The sequence below is a fragment of the Convolutriloba macropyga genome, chromosome 14, assembly GCF_964194025.1.
Source record: "Convolutriloba macropyga chromosome 14, txConMacr16.3, whole genome shotgun sequence".
Taxonomy (NCBI): Eukaryota; Metazoa; Xenacoelomorpha; order Acoela; family Convolutidae; genus Convolutriloba; species Convolutriloba macropyga.
The window spans coordinates 34,820,854-34,843,811 of NC_134481.1; the positions used below are offsets into that span (position 1 = coordinate 34,820,854).

At 34.2% G+C, this 22,958-nt stretch overlaps 1 long non-coding RNA gene across 1 annotated transcript; it reads left to right on the plus strand.

The window, feature by feature from the left end:
* Positions 1-20,642: 20,642 nt before the first annotated feature.
* LOC142353436 (uncharacterized) lies at positions 20,643-22,475 on the plus strand. Its single transcript, XR_012761050.1, has 3 exons — positions 20,643-20,824; positions 21,812-21,987; positions 22,287-22,475. It is a non-coding gene; the product is annotated as an uncharacterized LOC142353436 (long non-coding RNA).
* Positions 22,476-22,958: the final 483 nt, after the last annotated feature.

Here is a 22,958-nt window from a genome sequence, read left to right on the forward strand (position 1 = left end):
AATCAAATTTCCAAAAAAAATAAGGAGAGATAATAACAAAAAATGATACTCTAAATCTTTTCACGGAGTTTACCTACTTTTCTTATTTGCAACAATAGAAAAATTTTTCGGTTTTTGTCTTGTAATTGGTCGTCAAAATAAACCTTATGAATCAAAAACATTGCAAGGGAAATACCAACTAACAGTCCAATTTCTAGATTTTTTCTTTTGTTGTCAAAGGAAAGCAAAATTTAGCTCACAATTGGGTAAAGACCGATTTTGGAGCCCAAAACTAAATTCAACTTAGAGAGCAATTAGTAAAAAAGACGCTCTATTCCGACAGAAAAGTGGAAGTATCAGTTCATAGCCAGAAACCAATCATTGTTATCTCTACATGTTATACTAAAATTGAAACCTAGCTGGCAATTAGCAGAAAAACAGACCGCACTTTTGATCCAAATGTTAATCCAAAAGTCAATACAGCCCAGGAATTGCATAAATTGCGGAAAGAAAAATAGTAATAACTCATATTTTTAGTACCGGGATAAATTGTAGAAATTTCTGAGCGACGTTATAAAACATAAGGAGAAATTTTTTTAACTGTTGGACACGACTCAGCAAAAACTGTGGTTTTTCTTGCAACAGAAAACGTTAAATAATGTTAACTGAAAGGTTTTGTTCGTTCAAGGTCCAAAAAAACAATTTGAGTGAAATTGACGAAAGACGAAGCTCAATTCGAGAAGAAAAACTGGACCTAGTTCCTCTAAGTACGGAACTAACAAAATACGATCCTTCTTTCATATCTAGAAGGGCCGTGTCAAATTACATGTTTTACAGAAAGATTACATGTTTTTCACTGGATAGCCAAACCTAAGGGGAATAAAATTTTCTCTACAGAAATCAAACCATTGTTAAGTATTTAATAATATTTGCAAAATTGTCAATTCTGATGGTTTCTGCCCACCAATCCCCTCTATGCAAACGTTGTTAACAGATTATTTTCAAAACGATTGAAAAAAATCAGAAGGAACAGAGATTCGAAGACTTCAAATTGAAAGGGTTCGACAGGCCATCGAAGACTTTTTTCGACCACCGGAGACAACTCTCGCTTCACACGGGAGTTTGAGGTAGAAAACGTGGTTATTTTCCATTTGGATACGTTCACTACTGTTAACTGTGTTTACTGAAACCTTCTGAAAATCAAATAAATAAATAAGGAGAGATAATAACAAAAAATGATACTCTAAATCTTTTCACGGAGTTTACCTACTTTTCTTATTTGCAACACTAGAAAAAAAATTTCGGTTTTTGTCTTGTAATTGGTCGTCACAATAATCCTTTTGAATCAAAAACATTGCAAGGGAAATACCAACTAACAGTCCAATTTCTAGATATTTTCTTTTGTTGTCGAAGAAAAGCAAAATTTAGCTCACAATTGGGTAAAGACCGATTTCTTTCAGGTTGTCCAGATTTTCTCGCATTTTTCACATTGCGATGAAATTGTCTAATAAGTTGCTTTCTATATAGTTGGTGCAGCTTGGGCAAGCCTTTAAAATTTGGAAAAGTTGGAAACATATCCCATCTACAACATCTGAAAAATAGGAGAGTTTTACGGGTATTTTATTCGCATAAATTATGTATCATAAGATATGTTTTTCTTTTGGAGCCCAAAACCAAATTCAACTTTAGTAAATAAAGAGAGCAATCAGTAAATAAAGATGCTCTAATCCGACAGAAAAGTGGAAGTATCAGTTCATAGTCAGAAAACAATCATTTTTTTCTCTACTTGTTATAATAAAATTGAAACTTAGCTGGCAATTAGCAAAAAAAAAACAGACCGCACCTTTGAACCAATTGCTAATCCAAAAGGCAATACAGCCCAGGAACTGCATAAACTGCGGAAAGAGAAATAGAAATATCTCATATTTTTAGTACCTGGATAAATTGTAGAAATTATCGAGCGATGTTATAAAACATAAGGAGAAATTTATTTTTTTACCTGCCGGACACGACTCAGCAAAAACTGTGGTTCTTCTTGCAACAAAAAACTTCAAATAATGTTAACTAAAAGGTTTTGTTCGTTCAAGGTATAAAAAACAATTAGAGTGAAATTGACGAAAGACGAAGCTCAATTCGAGGAGAAAAACTAGACCTAGTTCCTCTAAGTACGGAACTAACAAAGTACGATCCTACTTTCATATCAAGAAGGGCCGTGTCAATGAATATTTCTAAAATTGGAAAAATTAATTACAGTAGAAATCGGACAAATTTTCTTCTCAGTTGGTCGAAAAAGTACAATCGGTCACAAATTTAAGTAAAAACAGATTTTTTCAAATAATCAAACTTTTTTGCAATTTCCAGAATTTCTGAATAAATTGCAATCCAATTATCTTTTAAGGCCGAGGAAACTAAAAGATCAACGAAAACAAAAACCAAAACTTCCCACATTTAAAACATTTTTCTGATCATTTTTTTTTCGAAACATAAAACGATGTTTTCATTTACTGGTCCCAATTATGCCAAAACTGTGGCTCTTTTTGCAATCAGAGGCGTCAACTAGTGTTAAATAAGGGGTGGTGGCCACTCAAGAACCGAAATAACTTAGTGAGAAATTGACGAAAAAAGACGCTCACTTATGGTAGAAAAATCAGACTAAGTTCTTCTCAATATGATCTGAACTAGAAAGGAACAATCCCAATTTAATGTCCAATACGGTTGTTTCCAAAAACATTCTGAAGTTTGGTAATATCAAATAACAGTCGAATATCAACATAATTTTTTCTAGGTCATCGAAAAGAAGTAAAATTGAGGTCAAATCTCCGCGAAAAACCAATTTCCTTTAAAAACTCAAAAAGTTCCATTCGAAAGTTTTTGCAATTTTTATATGCAAACGGAATTCTTGACAGATCGCAATCTAGAGGGTAGGCACAGCCTATCAAACTGAAAAAGCCGTGGAAAAATGGCTTTGTCTCATATTTGCAACACATTTACACCGAAAAATTGAAGAAAAGATTTTTGCTCTTGACGTAATTTAAGATTCTTCCATTGGAGCCCCCTAGCAAAACACTGGCCTGGTTATTTTTGCTGTGAGAGCCGTCTAATTATGACAACTAATGGCTCCTGATTATCACACATTCGACTAAAACTCAGCTGAGAAAAACTTCACAAAAAAAGACACTGTTTTGTAAGAAAATGACAACATAGGTCTCTTTGGAACGCAATCAGAAAAAGACAAAATCCCACTTTTTCTGTCCAAAACGAATGTGTCGAAAAGCATTATGAAAGTGAGACATATCAATTCACAGCAAAAATCAACTAACGTTTCTCCAAGTTGTCAAAAACAACTGAAATTCATCTCAGTTTCGCAATTGGGAAAAGAAGGATTTCTTTTAAAAAATTCCATTTTTTTTCTGTTTTATCAGAACCCAACATAATTTTTTTAAAAAAATGCAATCAACATTGTTAGTAAAGCCCAGGGAACAAAGTAAAAAACGAAAAACAGATTTGTATCACATCTACACCTCCTCGAAAATTGAAGACGTTTCAGAGATTTTGTTTGAAACGTAGAGAGAACTTTTCTTTTCCTTGACCCAATTATGTCTGCAATAACAGATATCTACTGGCGTCATCTAACTTTTTTTGACCGCCAAAAATGACACAAATTTAAATTTAGAGGGCAATTGATGATAAAAGCAGCTTAATTTTGGAAGAAATAGTAGGCCTATTTCTTCTAAGTACGAAACCCACGGAAAATAATCCAAAATTTATATGAAGAACAGTCAGCCCAAAATTTTTTATAGATGTATGATGTATCAATTAACAGTCAATAACCTACAATTTTTTTCTATGGGATCTGGTGTAGTGAAAGTAAAATTTGGCTTATAATTTACGTAAAAACCACAACTTTTAAGTTTAGGTTCAAAACTTTCAAATTGTGGTGTAACTTTTTAGTAATTAGCAGTTTACACAGTTAGCGCAACTTAGCCAACTACTGAAAGGGGGACAAATAAATATGCCACATCGACAGCACTCCGAAACAAGGCTAAAATTTTCTTTTTTTGGGATCTACTCTGCCAGAACTGTGTTTGGTTATGCAATGAGAGACGTCTACTATAATTTAACTAACAGATCCCGACCGTAAAAAGGTTGCAATAAACATTGGGCTTGCTCGAACCGCAATTGGGTTATGGTTGGACTAGACGGGCGTCCAAATTGTCAGGTGGATGGAGGATGACGCACTGGGGAGTGTTTGTGGGTTGAGACTGAGGCTTGGGAGGCTGAGACATACTGTTGGGGGAGAAAATCGATAGTCATAGGGGTGAGGGAGGGGTGACTGAGAAAGGGATCATGTTTTTGAGATCCAATTGAGCCAAAAATCAATACATTTTTTGGATCTATTCTGTTTCGCCCCCCCCCCCCCCCCCCCCCCAGCTTAGTGAGCATAAATCTTATATGACCCCCAGGTGCGCGTTTTATTTTCTTACACAGTAACATATTATATTACAACATATAATTTGTAACTGGGTGTTATAACTGGGGCCGAAACAGAATAGATCCCATTTTTTTCCTCGGTGTTCGAAAAGGGAGAGTTTGGCTAACAATTTACTTAAAAACCGATTTCGTTTACTAATTCCAACTTTTTTGCAATGGCCCAATTCCGACGGAAATATTGAATAATTTCGCAAACGATATAGTCAGTCCAGCCCAGGGAACCAGTTAAAACTTAGAGAAGCAGATTTATCTCACATCTACACCTCCTCGAAAAGATGAAGACAACTTCAAGAATTTTTTTTTGGAATAGACAGAAAATAATATTTTACTGGTCCCAACAATACCAAAATGTTGTTTTTGTGCTGAAAGGTTGTTCTAATTTTATGTACTAAGAAATCCTGACCATCCAACGTACAAACAAAATACTCAGAGGGAAATTGCCGAAAAAAGAAGCTCACTGTTGAAAAAGTAGAGCAAGTTCTACTAAGTACGAGATCAGAAAAATAGAAAGAATCGTCCTTTTATATCCAAAACAATCGTCTTAATGTTCAGTTTGGATGTGAGATGGATAACTTAGAAAAAAAGCATAAAATGAAACAATTCCATTTTTTATATCCAAAACGGTCATGTTTGAATAAAAAATGAACCTGGGACGTGTCAGTTAGCAGTCGAAATCAACCAAATTGTCTATAGGTGTTCAAAAACAAACAAATTTAGCTCAGATTTTGAGAAAAAAAAATTCTTTAGAAAATCAGTGCAATCGACATAGTTAGTACAGTTTAGGGAAGTACATAAAAAACAGAAAAACAGATATTTCTCATATCTGCAGCTCCTCAAAAAATTGAAGAGTTTTCCGAGATAATTTATGAAGGAAAAAGAGAAGTTTCTTTTTACTTGACACGAGTATGCCAAAACCGTGGTTTTGTTTGCAACAACAGACGTCTACTAGTGTTAGATAAGAGGTTAACACTGTAAATGGACCGAAAAGGCTGGGATAGAAACTGACAAAAAAGAAGCTCAACTACGGAAGAAAAGGTAGACCCAAGGTTGACGAAGAAAGCCTAATTCGAAGAAACGATAGACCCATTTTTCTATAGTCAAAGACAGCGAAAAACAAACAATTCAATTTTTAAATCTGACACGTTTCAATACATGTTGTGAAAATTGTATCAATCACAAAACACTCAAAATCAACATATTATTTTCTGAATGGTCATAGATGTCACAGCCAAGGTAAATAAAAAAATTAAGGAAGAAAAGAGATTTATCATGCTTCTGGTCCACCTCAGAAAATTCATCAAGAAATTGGCAAGAAAAATCATTTTTGGGAGAAAAAGTAGAACTAGTTCTCCTGAATAGCCAAAAAAAAGAAAGAAGAAAAGAAACGATTCCAATTTTATATCAAAAATGGTCGTGTTTATATATATATATATATATATATATATATATTGAATGTGGAGCAACACTGTCCCAAATCAACAAATTTTTCTCTAGTTGTTCGAATAAAGCAAATTTGGCTCTAAATTGTGCAAATACGGATTCCTGTCGGAAAGACTTTTAAAAAAAATGCACTCAACAGAATTTTAAATAAATTGCAAGCGACATACTTTCTGTATAAATTTCAATCGACTGTGAACTATAGAAATAACTCCAATCTACACCCCTTTTCAAAATTGAAGGTGGTTCCGAGAAAATTTTCAAAGATAAAAAGAAGCTTCTGTTACTGGGCGCGGCTAGGCCAGTATCGTGGTTTTTGGCAATAGAGATATCTATTAGTGTTCACTAAGAGGTTAAGACTGTCTAAGGACCGGAAAAATTAAGAGAGAGTTTAACAAAAAAGCTTAATTTTAGAAGAAAAACCAGGCCTAGAAATTGACAACTAAAGAAATTCACTTTTTGAAGAAAAAGTAGAACACTGGTTCTTCTAAGTACAAAAAGAAATAACTCCACTTTTATATCTGAAACGGTGGCGTCAATTCATTGAAATCGTTGAGGGTGCGAGGATGTTTCACTTAGTAGTAAAAACCAACAAAATTTCTCTAGGTGGTCACAAGTGAACAGAAAAAGTTAGGAGAGAAATAAACTGAAAGAAAAACTCGGTCGTGGAAGAAAAAGTAGACGAAGTTTTTCCAAAAAAAGAACCAACAAAAAAGGAACAATTCTACTTTTATATCAAAAACGGTAGTGTCATTAAACATTACGCATGTTTAAATTACTTAACAGTAAAAAACAGCAAATAAAAATAAAAATATTTTGCTTCTACAATACTCTAAAATTTGAAGTCGTTTCCGAGATTTTTTTGGAAAAATTAAGAGAAATATTCTTTTGCTGAACCCGACTATGCAAAAAAAACCGTGGTTTAATTAACAGGGACAGATTTATCCTAGTGTTAACGACGATGCCCTGACCACCCGGAGTCCAAAGAAAAACTCAGAGAGAAAAAACTCTAAAAAAGAGGCTCAATTTTGGAAAATTTTGGAAAATTTAGACCTAATTCTTCTAAGTACCAAAAAGAATACAAAGCGAAGAAAAAAGGAACAGTTCAACTTTTATAACTAAAATGATTGTGTTTATATTTATTTTGATCGTGGGACCTGTCACTTTACAGTCATAAAGCAACCAGGTTTTCTATAGGTCAATAAATAAAACTAATTAGGCTCACAATTATGTAAGAACCCATCTCTTTCCGACAGACTACAGAATACTAGGGGACTACACGAAAACTTTTATCTTCAAAACTTCGCAAAATTGAAGACTTTTTCGACAATTTTTCGAAATAACAAGAAAACATTCTGTTATTGTGCCTTGCTATTTGGGAATTGTGAATTTTTGGCTATAAGAGACATTTACTACTGTTCACTAACATGGAGGTTCTGAAAATAAAAATACATAGAGAGATTTTGACAAAAAAAAAATTTTGAAAGAAAAAGTAGATCTAGTTCGTCTAAGTAAGAAATCAACAAAAAATGAAACGATTTTTTTAAATGTTCGAAACAGTTGTGTTAACAAATAATTTGAACTGGGACGTATCACTTAACAGTCAAAAATCAGCAAAAAATTCTCTGGAAATTCGGAAAAAAGCTATTCCTGAAAACAGTATTTGCAAAGAAAGCAGCTAGTCCTTTTTGCTTCAAGCAGAAAATGCCAGGCACTCGTAGGGTGGAGACACTGATGACCCACAAAATTGCTGCGCTAGATCATGGAAGTCTTTAGGAAAAAGCGAAAGAAAAAAATTGATGAAGCCGTCACTCTGAACGCTCAAGAAATGAATAAAAACTACTCATCGGTACGTGGTGCCGATCACAAATAACAAAGCACTCGGTGAGTGCTGACCGGACTCAAATAATTGCGGGGTTTTATTGCAGGATGCTGTCAACAAACACAAAAAAGTTTAGGCCAAAACTGCTAGAGCTTAGACCAAACACCAAACAAAAGTCAAACTGCAAATTCTAAGGTTTAGGTTTGAATTCCGCTGCTGCTGATGCCATCTGGACGCTAAAAAATTAAAAGTTCTAAAAAAATAACAACATCAAAAAATACAAACAGAGAAACACACAAGCAACCACGCGGTAAAGACGACACATGCCGAAACTGTGACCGTGCAGAAGCCTCTACACGAGGGAGGGCACAATAGGAAGAGCTGTTTGGCAGCTGGCAAGAAACAGGAACAGCTAAACGAAGGGGGTGGAGCCATCATGTGACAGAACTGCGAAAGTGGACCTGAAAGGGTGCAGCAATTTATGTTCGCAGATCTCAAGTTGAGATCCCTGAAGGTTTGGCAGACACCACTTTAATAAAATTTTGTACAAGTAGAGTTCGTGCTGTCATTTCAGTTCAAAATAGATTGATGTCATTTCAGTACACCCAATATTAATGGGTTAAATACATGTAGAGCTCAAATACACTATAAAGATTGCCAAAAACCTGCATAAAGCACCTGATCATCCGTTTGTAAATATATTAAAAAAGTGTGTAAAAACAGCATTTTTTGGCTGTAAAATTGCTTTTTTAAACAATTATGTTGGCCATCATCCAAACGGTCAACACCTCAACGGGGGGCCAAATGGCGGGGTGGATTCACCGGATAATGTTGCAACACTCCTTTAGAAAACACTATAGACAAGGGCTCAGGTCCTAATCAGAATAAAAAACCACGTTAAATAATCCATAGTGCACTAGAATTGTACCAATCTACGATGAGAAGGGCATAGAAACACATTCCATGCCCAAACCCCTAAAGGGGCGGGTACAACACCTGCGGTGGCCAATTACTCAAGAGATAAGGTCAAATAGGGCTTCTTCCTGTAATGGCTTACTTTGCAAACACAACCATCAGCGTTTTGAATCAGCTTCAAATACCACATTAAACAGGCTAAATACCACATTTGCAGGTTAATTTCAGTGCTAGAATCTTTCAGTGTCAGCAAAATGTGACTATTATGTTTAACTTAATCCAACCCAAAATGTTTGCTTTCAAGCTTAATAACCAGTTGCTGTAAACCCAATAAAAACAGCTTTAAGTTGTCTTAAAATGTGATAGTGGGCAGAACTTTAACTCAATTTTCGAACACCAAATCGAACCACAGCAATTACAGAGTCTTATTGAGAACCACAGCCTCAATCTAGAGTCTTATACCTCCTCAATTTAGAGTATGTAAAATTACTGCAGGAGAAAAATACCATTAAGAAGACTGAAATCCTTTATGCAGCAACAGCTGATGATCTTCAACAAAAAATGAGGGTTAAAAACAACCATTGACGTACTGAACTGCCATTTTGACAACCTTTTACTTGTCATTGCACTGAAGGAGCGAATTACCCTAAAATTGTTTTTGAATACATGTCTTACAAAGGCCACCTTTGCTCCAGGGATGCATAAAATTCTTTACCAATTATTACAGAACAAACTCACGCTGTAGATTATAAGATGCCGAAATTGAACCCTATAAATCAACTGTTTTGTGGTTCTGAATTTTGGGCGACTCAAAATAACAGATAATATCAACTTGCCTTCAACTTTGGAACTGAATAATTTTTACATCAGGTTAATTTCAGTGCATTACGACGCAGAGGTATACCCAAATCGTCACGGGCAGATATGCCCGATGCGTGTATCTCGTGTTCGTTTTTACTATGTTAATACATTGAAAATGGAACAATATTGCGGAAAAAAGCTACTTTAGAAGAAACCGGCAAAATGGAAGGTAAGTTAGCAACCCGTGTTTGCAAAAGTGTCCTAATCCTAACCACAAAATACAAGTACAAATTTTATAGACTATTTTCCGCACGGCTTGTATCACGCATTTGCTCCATCTATGTATCGATTTTTTGCACGCAATGTAGCTCAATTTTGCATATAATCCGCAATTAAGCCTAACTTAATTGCTACTTATTTAATTAAGCCTAACTTATTACTAATAGTAGTACTTCATTACTACTTTATTACTACTCATAGTACTTAACTACTACTTATTACTACTTATCAGTACTATTTATTACTACTTAATAAAATCGGCCAGTCTCACATTGATATACAAAGCGTTTGATGTGAGAGGGATTTTTCGGGGGAAAATCCGTTTTTGTGGTTGCATGTATTTAAAGCACTTTAAAGCTGTGAAAGCTTCAATTAAATCTTGATTAAAGTGCTTACTGCATGCTCAAAATGCGTGCAAATAATAGATACCTAAATTGAGCGGAAACGTGCTACAAGACTTGAAACCTACTTTTCGTTCCGAATGTTCTTTTATTTCGCAAAATTGGCTGAACCCCTTCTGCGAAAAGTAAGATACAAAGGATGTCTCCTAATTTCGTTTATCGTATGTATCTAATTTTCGAGCCAATTTTACTAAGGCAGATATTTTGGGGTATACCTCTGCGTCATAATGTGCTAGAATTTTTCAGTGTCCACAAAATGTGACTATGATGATTAACTTAATCCAACCCAAAAAGTTTGCTTTCAAGCTTAAAAACCATAATTGTTCTAAACCCAGTAAAAACAGCTTTAAGTCTTTTTAAAATGTGACACTGGGCAGAACTTTAACTCAATTTTAGGACAAAAAGCGTTCCTAAATATCATCACGCGAAACTCCCAAATCGATATGAATGCTTTAGTGTTCATTGTGATTTTCAATGAAATAAATAAAGAGGTGGAGAGTGTGATTTTGTTGCAAAGAGAATCCAACTCAATACAACAAATTAAAGGCCTCAAATAGCTTCCAAGGCCTGTGTATTGACGACTAAGACATGGCATATAACGTTCATTTGCTTCAAAAAAACAGTTATTCAGTAAAAGCGGCCAAATATGAATGTTTTAATCGCATTAATTGGTAACTCAAAAGAGTTTAGGGATTAGTTAATCACCACGCGTCCATTCGTCAGCGGAAGACTGACACTATGGTCGCTCATCAAAGTTGTGTTTTTTAGAGTACTTTGACAAAAGTGTCAATTTGTCAAAGTGTCAATTTGACATTTTTCCGAAGTGAACAGCATTGACGTTTGAAGCAACTCTTCTGAACATGTCTTTAAACAGCTTCCAAAGTTATGCAAGGCCAAGTAAATTATGAGACTCAGTAAAACTTCTAAAAAAGGAAACTTTCCTAATTTTGTGTAAAACATACTAATTCTGGGTTCATCCTTGAACCACAGCTAATAGTAACTCACGCCAATGTCCTATTTTGACTGTGGATTGGTTATACAATTAAAATCAGGAAAACTTTTAAAAATATTAACCCTTACTAAGTGCTGAAAAATGACTGCTTTGATTGAAGAAAAACTCTGAAATAGAATTTTTGGAGCTGACTTACTCATGAAACACCGTAAAAATGCCACTCTTCCATGCAATTTACAAGTTCCTTGGGACTAGCATAGCAAAAATTAAAGAAAGTTGATTTCGATCAAGCTTCGAAGCATCTTTGTTTCTGAAATTTTAAAAATATTAATTGTTCTATGGACAGTGCTCTTATCATACAAGCTTCTAGCATTCTTGTTGGATTGAAAAAAATTGTTTTCAGATGAGAAAGGGAGAATATGGTCCATGACGGGTCTGTTTTTGTAATAAACTAAATAAGTTCCTAACAAAGCAAAAGGGGCTAAATAGCGCATACAAATGGTCCTCCGGTCTAAAAATTTTCGTAACCTTTGTATCACTCTTTTGATACGACATTTTTTCCTGGAATAAAATATGGAGTATTTGGACAATAGATTTCCGTAAGAGAAAATTGACATGAGAAAAAATTAATCAAATTCTGATAGTTGAATTTTTGATGCTTCCGATCTGGTCATATTGCTTCATCTTCCGACTGTTTTAGTCATATACACAGTAGTTTCACATAGTACAGCATGTTTTGCGTAGAAATGACGTTGATCTACTAGAAACGCATTACTGTTTTTGTACGAAGGATCTGAACCGCAATTGTTGATGGAAAGATATACTTAATACACAATTATGCTTCTTTTTGTTCCTCAAAATTTTTTAATGCTAATTCTATCAAAGTGCTTTAATCAGAGAAAAGGCAAAATAGTCGAGGACGGCTCTTTATTTATAACAAAACAACTCAATTCGTAACAAAGCAGAAAAGGGGTTAATTAGTTTAAACAAATGACCATCCTGTATCATTATTTTCCTAACCCTGGTTCTCTCTAACGGGCTGACAAGTATATTGTCACAGGAAGGCTATGCGTTGTCAGTCGATTGCCAAACAAAATTTTTTCCGTGAAAATTTTGAAAAACTATTGGCTTTTGGTTTTGAAGAAGGAAACAGTAGCTTAAAAAATGTTGAATTTGAACTAATTAGTACAACAAAACTTTTTTGGCGGGTCATATAAATTGATCTTATGACCTATTTTAGTCAGAATAGCACTAGTTTCACTTATTAGCGCCATTTTGTGTAGAAACGTCATTGTCCACATTAAAAGCACTATTGTTGGGGCGCGGATGACCTAAACCGCAATTGATTTATGCACGATGATCCTTACATTTATGCTTCTACTAATTTTTTCTCCATAGTATAAAAAATGATTCAGCAAAATTTCCCTTAAGCACAGATTAAGCAGGAAAATTCCCTTGATTCGATGGCGACTCTTGGTTTAAAGCAAACTAACTGCATTCCTAACAAAGCAGAGAAAGGTCTATTTAGTGTTTACAATTGTTTGCTCCATCTATGTATCGATTTTTTGCACGCAATGTAGCTCGATTTGGCATATAATCCGCAATTAAGCCTAACTTAATTGCTACTTATTTAATTAAGCCTAACTTATTACTAATAGTAGTACTTTATTACTACTTTATTACTACTCATAGTACTTAACTACTACTTATTACTACTTATCAGTACTATTTATTACTACTTAATAAAATCGGCCAACCTCACATTGATATACAAAGCGTTTGATGTGAGAGGGATTTTTGAGGGGAAAAAATCAGTTTTTTTGGTTGCATGTATTTAAAGCACTTTAAGGCCGTGAAAGCTTCAATTATATCTTGATTAAAGTGCTTACTGCATGCTCAAAATGCGCGCAAAAAATAGATACCTAAATTGAGCGGAAACGTGCTACAAGACTTGCAACCTACTTTTCGTTCCGAATGTTCTTTTATTTCGCAAAATTGGCGGAACCCCTTCTACGAAAAGTAAGATACAAAGGATGTCTCCTAATTTCGTTTATCGTATGTATCTAATTTTTGAGCCAATTTAACTAAGGCAGAAATTTTGGGGTATACCTCTGCGTCATAATGTGCTAGAATTTTTCAGTGTCAGCAAAATGTGACTATGATGGTTAACTTAATCCAACTCAAAAAGGTTGTTTTCGTGCGAAGGATCTGAACCGCAATTGTCGATGGAAAGATATACTTAATACACAATTATGCTTCTTTTTGTTCTTCAAATTTTTTTGCTAACTCTATTATAGTGCTTTAATCAGAGAAAAGGCAAAACAGTTGAAGACGGCTCTTTATTTCTAACCAAACAACTCAATTCGTAACGAAGCAGAAAAGGGGTTATTAGTTTAAACAAATGGCCATCCTGTATCATTATTTTCCTAACCCTGGTTCCCTCTAACGGGCTGACAAGTATATTGTCACAGGAAGGCTATGCGTTGTCAGTCGATTGCCAAACAAAATTTTTTCCGTGAAAATTTTGAAAAACTATTGGCTCTTGGTTTTGAAGAAGAAAACAGTAGCTTAAAAAATGTTGAATTTGAACTAATTAGTACAACAAAACTTTTTTGGCGGGTCATATAAGTTGATCTTATGACCTATTTTAGTCAGAATAGCACTAGTTTCATTTATTACCGCCATTTTGTGTAGAAACGTCATTGTCCACATTAAAAGCACTATTGTTGGGGCGCGGATGACCTAAACCGCAATTGATTTATGCACGATGATCCTTACATTTATGCTTCTACTAATTTTTTCTCCATAGTATAAAAAATGATTCAGCAAAATTTCCCTTAAGCACAGATTAAGCAGGAAAATTCCCTTGATTCGATGGCGACTCTTGGTTTAAAGCAAACTAACTGCATTCCTAACAAAGCAGAGAAAGGTCTATTTAGTGTTTACAATTGTTTTTTCGGTCTCTTAATTTTCTTAACTCTATCAAGAGTTGATTGCCACTGAGTTTTTAGATCAGAGATTTGAATAAAAAACCAGTGAGTTGATCTTGCGGCCGTTTTTTAGGCATATACCTATTCTTTCTTTCCCATAGTACCGCATGTTTTGCGTAGAAACGGAATAGATCCACTTCAAAAACATTATTGTTTTCGGGCGAATCACCTGAACCGTCATATTTCTATGGACAGTGATCCTTACTATTATCCTTCTAGTTTGCTCTTCAAAAACTATTAGCTGTGTTTATTAAAAAATTTTTCGACAGAGAAAAAGAATACAGTCGATGGCAGCTCATAAATTATAATAAATTAACTGCATTCCTAACAAAGCAGAAAAAGGGATAAACATTGTATACAAAGGGCCTTGCGGTCTCATGATTTTCTTAATCCTTTGAAACGAAGATTTTTTCCAAACACAATTTTTGAGCTCCCATGTTTGATAAAGAAAACCTTGTCTTGAGAAAATTTGGAAAAAAAACTAATAGTAGATTTGTTGATATTTGCTTGCTGGTCACATAGAAATAGTTCCACATAGAAACGCAGTTTTGGGATAGAAACGGCATTGATCAATTTTAAAAGCTTCATTATTGGCGTGCGAATGACTTCATGCATAATTGTTCTCTGCATAGTGATCCTGACCATTATGAAACTAGTTTGGACTTCAAAGTCTATTAATTGTCTATGAAATTTTTTTTCAAAACGAAAACCAGTAATATGGTCATTGACACCTGTTTTTTAAAACCAATAAACTGCTTTTCTACCAAGGTGGAAAAAAGGGCTGAATAGTGTATAGAATTGGATGCTTGGTCTAATCAATTCCTCAACCCTTGTTCCATCTATCACGCAAGCGAGAAAGTTGTCACAAGAAGGCAATGCTGTGTCAGTCAACAGCCAAAAAATTATTTTCTATACAAAACCTTAAAGAGTTGCTCATAGGTTTGTATAAGAATATACTTACAGCAAAACCTGAAGCAAATTCCTCTAGTAGAATTTTTGAAGCTTTCTGACAGGTCATATGGCCTGATCTTGTGACTGTTTATGTGCATTTTCACACCAGTTTCAAATAGTATCGCAATTTTTGCATAGAAATGGACTTGATCTTCTTCAAAAGCCTATATTGTTTTCGGGTGATCTATTTGAACCGTTATTGTTCAATGGGAAGTAACACTCCTTTTTTGTCAAATTTTCCTCTTCACATCCTGTTATTTGTGTCCAAGAAAAAGTTTCCAGGACATAAAAAGCAATACAGTCGTTGATCCTTCTCAATTTATAACAAACTATTGCTTTCCTTAAATAGCAGAAAAACAAAAGGGTCAAATATTGTATACAAATAGCCCTACGGTCTCATGATTCTCCTAGCTTCTGTTCAATCCAACAAATTGGAAAGAATTTTTTCACAGGAAGTCCATTTGTTGACAGCCGTTTGCAAGATAATTTTTTTTCTGGGCTCATAGGTTCGATTAAGAAACCAGTGTCTGGAGAAAACTTGGAATGAAATTCAATGATAGAATTCTTGATAGTTTCTGTTTGGTTTTTTGGCTTCGCCCTGCGATTTTTTGTAGCCATATGCACAATAGTTTTGCATAGTAACCCAAACTTTCCGTAGAAATGGCTTTGATTCGTTTTAATTTCAATATCATTTGCGTGCTGTCGATCTAATCCAAAATTGTTCAATGGCCATATCCTTATAAACACGCTTTTAATTTGCTTTTGGAAGTCGTTCAGTTGAATCATTGGAATAATTCTTCGGACCGGAAAAAAAATCAATGAAGTCTGACGACTCCTAATACAGCAGAATTAGGGCGTAATTTGTACTTCGAACGCATTGTTACCTCTGATCTCATGGTAGTAGATACTCTTTTGAAAGCGGGAAAACGAATTTGGATTGTTAAAGAGCTTGGTTAAGGTTCCTTTCAGGCTTTTGTATATATATATATATATATATATATATATATATATATATATATATAGATTTTTAATCTATAAGTATATATATATATATATATATATATATATATATATACATATATATATATATATATATATATATATATATATATATACCTGAAGGTCAGTTTAACATGTTGTTACCTGACCAGAGGAAAGTTTGCCTGAAACCTTTTTAGCATGTCCCCCGTGGTCAGAGAACCAAATGTTGCCCCAACAATTCTAACAGAAGACTTTCTTTTTATTACAACGAACGCTTTTTTTTGTTTGGTGGCAACAAGAAGGTAAACCAGAATGCGGAAGTTTTGGGAAAAACGAAAAAAATTAATTTCCAACAACAAATTCTCCATAAAAATAGTTTTACATGGCCTTAAGAACTCAATTTAGGATAAAATTTATAAAATACAAATTTTTAGTAGCTAACGGTTTAAAAAAGGCTCATTGCACACTTCTGAGAGTGCTGTAAAATGTTCAGTAATAAGTATATTTTTCAAAACGTGTGGTGTCAAATGAAGAGAGCCATTACGTCACCAAATAGGCTTTCATTTTGTTTTGAAACGCTTATGATTCTCAGCAAGAAAATAACCAAAATTTTCAACCGTTCATCATTCTTTTGAGGAGTGTTCTTGTTTACTCTCTCATCATATCACTTCCGAAACGATACTAGGAACAGCCACAAAAAAACTAATTTTTGTAATAAAAACGAAAATTTATAAAATAAAAGCAACATGAAATTGTTTAAAAAATGGAGCTTAATAAGTCAGTCATGTCTTAAATTTTAGCTCAGGTCTTTTCAAAGCTCAAATGAGTCGAGTTTGGTTTTTTGATAGTACCTTTTGGTCGCGCATTGTCTTTATAAGTCTTTGTTGTATAACTTTTTATTTTTGTTTCTCTGAATGTTAATGTTGGTATGTTGTGTATTGTAATATTGTCAGACCCATTTTGGCCCAAAAACTGCAAAAAAAAACATGAAAGGTAGTCTTTATTGGCAACAGTGTCACCTCATCAATTTTGATTCATTGTTATTCATTTTAATTCGTAGAAGATCAAAGTTATCGCGATCCGATAACAGAGTTGAGGCCAGGGTTTTAATTACAGGCTGCGTAACTCTTTCAAAAAGTACCGGTTTTCTTTTTTTAAATTAAGAGGGAAAATTTTTTGAAAATATTTAGAAAACAAAAAAAAGTTTTGGTCCCGTAAGAATATATTAGTACCAGTTTGAAAATTCGGATGATAGATAGAAACAAAGAATTGTAGCCCTCATAATTTGTCCTGCCGATTGTTGACATATTTCGAATCAAATCACAGCGTAGAGCTATCATAGCTTGTAAAAATCAGTAATGTTTCCGTTTTTTCCTTAACAGCTGGGGATTCTGGCTTGCTTGCTCTGCAACAACGGTTATCTCAACTGGTTACTGATCAAAAGTAACCGCTATCTTAAAAATTGGTTTCTACTTCACTATTTTAGTTATCAACGAAACATCTCTAAGACATTATTGATTTACAACCACCAAACGATCACTCAATTTTGATTGATAAAACCAACTTTATACTTCAACTTAGCCTCTTGAAAATCTGTTAATTTATTATCAATAACAAATCAAGATTTTTTCATATAAACCCAGCGAGGGTTTTTGTTTGCTATTGATCCAATATTATATTATAAATTATACGTTATATTTTGAATGAAATTACAATTTTGAATGAGAGTACACTTAAAGCAAATTTCATTCTCTAACACTAAAAATAATTTAAGCTTGAGACAAAATTTAAACGAAAAAAAGAACACTCAGCAGGGGTAAACATCTTTTATTATTATTATTTTTCTCCTAAAATTTTTTCAGTAATCTTTTTAGGTAACACGGAAATCGCTTAAAAATAACTTAATAAAATGCTCATTTGTATGAGAATGTCATCGTACAAAAATAGTAAGCTCATTCAACTAAAGTTTTCCTTATTGGTGTCTCTTTGCAGTACAAAATACTGGCATATAGTGGTTAATGCAGTAGTCATTGGCAAACAACTGTGGAAAATCTTGGTTTCTTACCAATTTACGTCAAAATTAAATATTCACTTTAATCATTGTTTGCTCTAGATAATGAGACAGGTCGCCTGAAAACACAGTTGACAATATTTAACCCGCTGAAGACAGAAAATCAAATACAAAGCGGGAGAAAAGAATCTACAAATCCATGCGGAGTTTATTCTACATGTGACTGCTCTGATTTGTACAATGGCGTTGTTAGTGTTGATAAATGCCAGTCTGTGGAGAATGGGAAGTTCCTCATCTCAAATATAGATGTCGGTAAAATTGCTGTGAAAACAATGTACAATTTTCATTCACGAAACGACGCCGAAACAATAAGCTTGATTATATCTAATAATGAAATTGAGGAAATTGTTGACTTCAACCGGGAATCGTTAGGTAAAAATTGGCTGACTTTTCTAATTTTTGAAAACAATCCAAAATTAACTCTGGGTTACAATAACTCGCCTTCAAGAGTTTTAACAGATACAACCGAATTCAGAAAAAATGGCGCAAAGCAGTTTTTTGGAGAAATGTTTCAGACAGTGGATCTTATATTTACAAATTTTTCGGCAAGTCTTACAAATATCTTTGACATGGATCGTAGTAAAAAGGAACCTTGGCATTGGTTTAGCGCCCCAAATGAGTTAATTATCCAAGGAACATTTTCCGATTTTCCCAATCTTCTTGCATTTGAGACTGTAACTGTTATAATACGCAACATCATATCAATGAAAGAAACTGAGCTGCTGCCAGATAATTTTCTAACACAAGTTACATTGTTGCAAAAACTGATAATCAAAAACAGTCAATACGTAACTATTCCAAAATTCTACCTTGAAAACGTATATGCACATAGAATAACGGCCTCATGTAATTTAACACTTGAAATTGAGCTCACAAACATACAGCAGGACTCACTTACTGAACGAAACAGTTCAAATTTGTTCAAAGTTAATCAGGTTGTTGTGAACAACCAAATGAGGACTATATTGGGTTCTGGGAACAATTATTCTGAATGTTCAATGTTTTGCATGAAAAATAATGCCGCAGTAAACGAATGCTCCGCATTGTTGGAATCCGAAAAGGTAGCCTGCGGAATTTGTGTCAAAAACATAATTGGTCAACAAAAACTGAAACAAAGGCTTCAAGAAGTTTGCGCCATTGTGGAAATGAATACTGAAAAAACAACAGAAAACTCAAACGAGATGGCGACGCTGCCCTCAAAAACAACCGATCATATTGCAACGACAACTGATTATAAAGTAAAAAGTAAGACACTGCCTTACTGCAAACCTCATCAATAAAAACCAAAAAAAATTTTAAAAAATGTATTTATTGTCAGGCCGCTCAAACTTGCAATAAATGGTAAAAAATATTATTGTTTCAGAAAACAACAGTTGTCAAATAAAGACAGTAAAAGAAGCAGGTGAGCAGGGGTTCCGAAAGGTAACTTTTAAAAACCAAATTGTAAAATATCGAATATTTGAAAAATCCTTTGGCAAGAAAAAAAATTGTAAGAAAACTACATACAATCAAGCCTCAGAACACAGGCTTTACAGAATACAGGTAAATTGTACAATTGTTCAAATCTAACCCACCAAAAAGTTCAGACTAAATCAGAAACCACAATGGGCTCAAAGTTTTCCCCGACTAGTAAGAAAGTTACGGCTCAGGTTGAATTTGAATAGTTGTGCAAACCAGATCCAATTTTGTCCAAACGACGGCGCACTCAAAACTACCTCTGATCAATTGAAAAATGTGCCTATTGCATGAAAAACTATTCGAATCAGACACTATACCGAGCTATATTTGCATATATATATATATATATATATATATATATATATATATATAAAATCTATATATATATATATATATGTGTGTATTTATATATGTGTGTGTGGTTTTTGTATATATATATATATATATATATATATATATATATATATATTTAAGTGAGTGTTTGTGTGTGTGTATTTGTGTGTGTGTTTGTGTGTGTGTGTGTGTGTGTGTGTGTGTGTGTGTGTGTGTGTGTGTGTATTTCAACGCAAAAGACAAGTCAATTATTCTTTTTTGATTTTAAACATCAAGCTAGCTAGCTACCTCAAGCTCAAGCTAACAAACTCAAGCTCAAGCTAGCTAGCTCTTTTTTTGTATTCCTTTTGAGTTCTTGCTTTTTCTTCTATTGGTATTATTCATTTATGTAAATGTCGAATATTGTCGAATTTTTTTATTACTCAAATAAATTTATAAAATAATTCATTAAAGCAAGCAGCACTAAATGAAATTTTCGCAGGTTGCATATGTTACAATATGAAATAGTTTTTCTTGCAGAACAAAAAACGAGATGCATATGTGCGTTGTTCTTGCTCATAACTCTTTCACGCTTAAGAATGGCATGATATAAGTTAGATGTAAGCTTGAATTTTATAACTGTTTCGTTGCACAAGAATTGGATATGAGCTCAAGCAGCGGGGCTCACTCATAAATTTGTCAAATGCTCAAATAGTTTCTGTCCTTGTTGTATTGTTTCCTCCGTTAATGACAAGCTATTTGTTTAAATTTGTACGCCCAACTGGCTTTTGGAACTGTTATTTGTTTAAATGTCGAAATTGAGTTAAAAATCGTTGCTGATTGAATTTTAATAAAACAAAAACTATTTCTCTAGCAAACTTGGCCATATTTCTATTGCCATAGTATTTAAGATGATCCAGACGCGTTTTTCTGCATGACTGGTCTGAATTCTGGACTCTCTTAGATTATTTTTGGTTATTTTTGGTAAGTCGAAACGAATTTTTGGTTACTTTGGTTACTTTTGGTTATTTTTCAGCAAAAGTTTTTCGTTGCGAGATGTCTTGAAATTTGACGTTGTGCGAATAGCTAAATCTTATGAGACGTAAACGATCGGTTTTCTCGACTGGATAATCATGGATAACCACAGGCTTGAAACTTTTGCATAGTTGCTGTTTAAAAACTCTCCGTTTGTAGAGACGGCATCAAATTATTTAATTTTAAATTGGGGTCGTTTTCAAACCTATGCTATCTTCTAGATTCTGGATAGATTATTGGCATGCGACTGATTAGATAGATACCTTGTAGATAATACTCGACTTCTCTTGGTGCGCATTTGCATCGGAGATGACGAAATCATTTCCAGTCAGTAATTTTAAGCTTCTTTACAAATATTTTGCCGACAGACAGGCAAGTCTTGTGTTTTTTGTGTCTTAGCGTTTCGAGACCGTTACGCATTGTATGCACACATTCAAAAAACTATCATGAACTTCAAGGTGACGGTCAAGCAAGCCGATAGTCAAGCAATTTTGAAAACGAGGTCAAGTAAGCCGAAAAATTTTGGGATATCCATATTTTAAGTTGCGCGCTGACGGGCAGGTGGGCAAGCTTCGCGCGGGTCGTGGCTTCGCCGAGATAACCGGCCCGCGGTTTCCGGATTAGATCCCACAGGGGATGAGAGGCATGGCCATTGGACAGCTCTCCGCTGAGGCCCGTATCCACTAGATGTCAAAAAACTGACGTATTTTTTCTTTCGATAGTTCAATGGAACAAACTATGAACAATAATACTATGCGCAGTGTTGATTGTAACGGTTAACAATGTATTATTTCTGATAGAATACATAACTATTACATAGTTTTTTATCAGTTCTTACTTGACGCATATGCATAAACAAACATTTAGAACCGTCAAAATTTGTTAACGGTTATGCGGTAGTATGGCCACCTTCCAAGAGATCATTGTATATTTTAGATGGAGTCAACAGTTTTTGCTCATGCCAGAAAACAAATACCACCTCCAAGACTTTCATCCAATGCTGCGAGCGGTTGTTCAACCAATATAAACCATGTATCATGGATCAGACCACAAAACAAGAAATGGACAAATGCGTGGATGACAAATGGCAACAGAGATGCTCTGAATCAGCGGTAAAGTCTTATTAGCTTCGATACCTACCTTTAAAATTTTTGCCCTTAATTTTACATATCATTAAGAATCCTTTGCTGGTAATGAATTTTTGATCAGAATGCACCCACTTTAATAGCGGTTTCTTCCTATATATTTGACTGATTGTAAAAGTGTAAATTATTTTATTCATACAATTTTTTTCTTGGACTGTATGTCGCAACACTGCCAACACTACCATAATGTTTGCGACATTGCGAAAAACAAGCGACTTCCTTGCGCAACATCTGGTTTTATATCCAATGAAAATCTTTTGTTTCAGCGATTTGGAGCAGTTTTATTTTTGTGGCCACTTCTATCACTCTGTCCATCAGCATAAACAGCAAAGAATGAAGGAGCAATTGGAACCAGAAATAATCAACATGTATGAAAATTTGAAAAAAAAACATGGAAGCAAAAATCTCAACTGAAATCTACTCATTTATTTCAATCCATGGCTTTTATAGCAACGTATAAGGAACAATTCACGTATAATTGAATCTTTGATTATTCTTTGCTTACTTCCTCTTCAGGTTTTAATCAATGTGGACGTAGAAAGACAGGATGTTCATTTAATTTATCAGAGACGGAACGTTTTGAATGAAGAGCCAATTTTCTGGAATTATGTCAGTGCCAATACCAAACTATAAAAGTTTTGATTCATTGGTGCGATGATAACTGAAAAATGTGGCACGCGCAGTTGCCACATTTATTTTTTATTGCTCTTGAACGAAGTATAGAAAACGGACGTTGATCATGGATCATTCTTCCACAAGAAACTAGAAATTAAGCGTCTTTTTCTGCAAGATACGTAACCGATCGTCTTAGAGAAAGCCAATTCTAAACAAGCGCAAACAAAATTTTGCCCCAAGATCAATTTTGTCTATTAAAATAAGTATCATCAAAATTGTTCAGGCGGGGATACATAAACAGGTTATTTTTGGATGATCTAGGC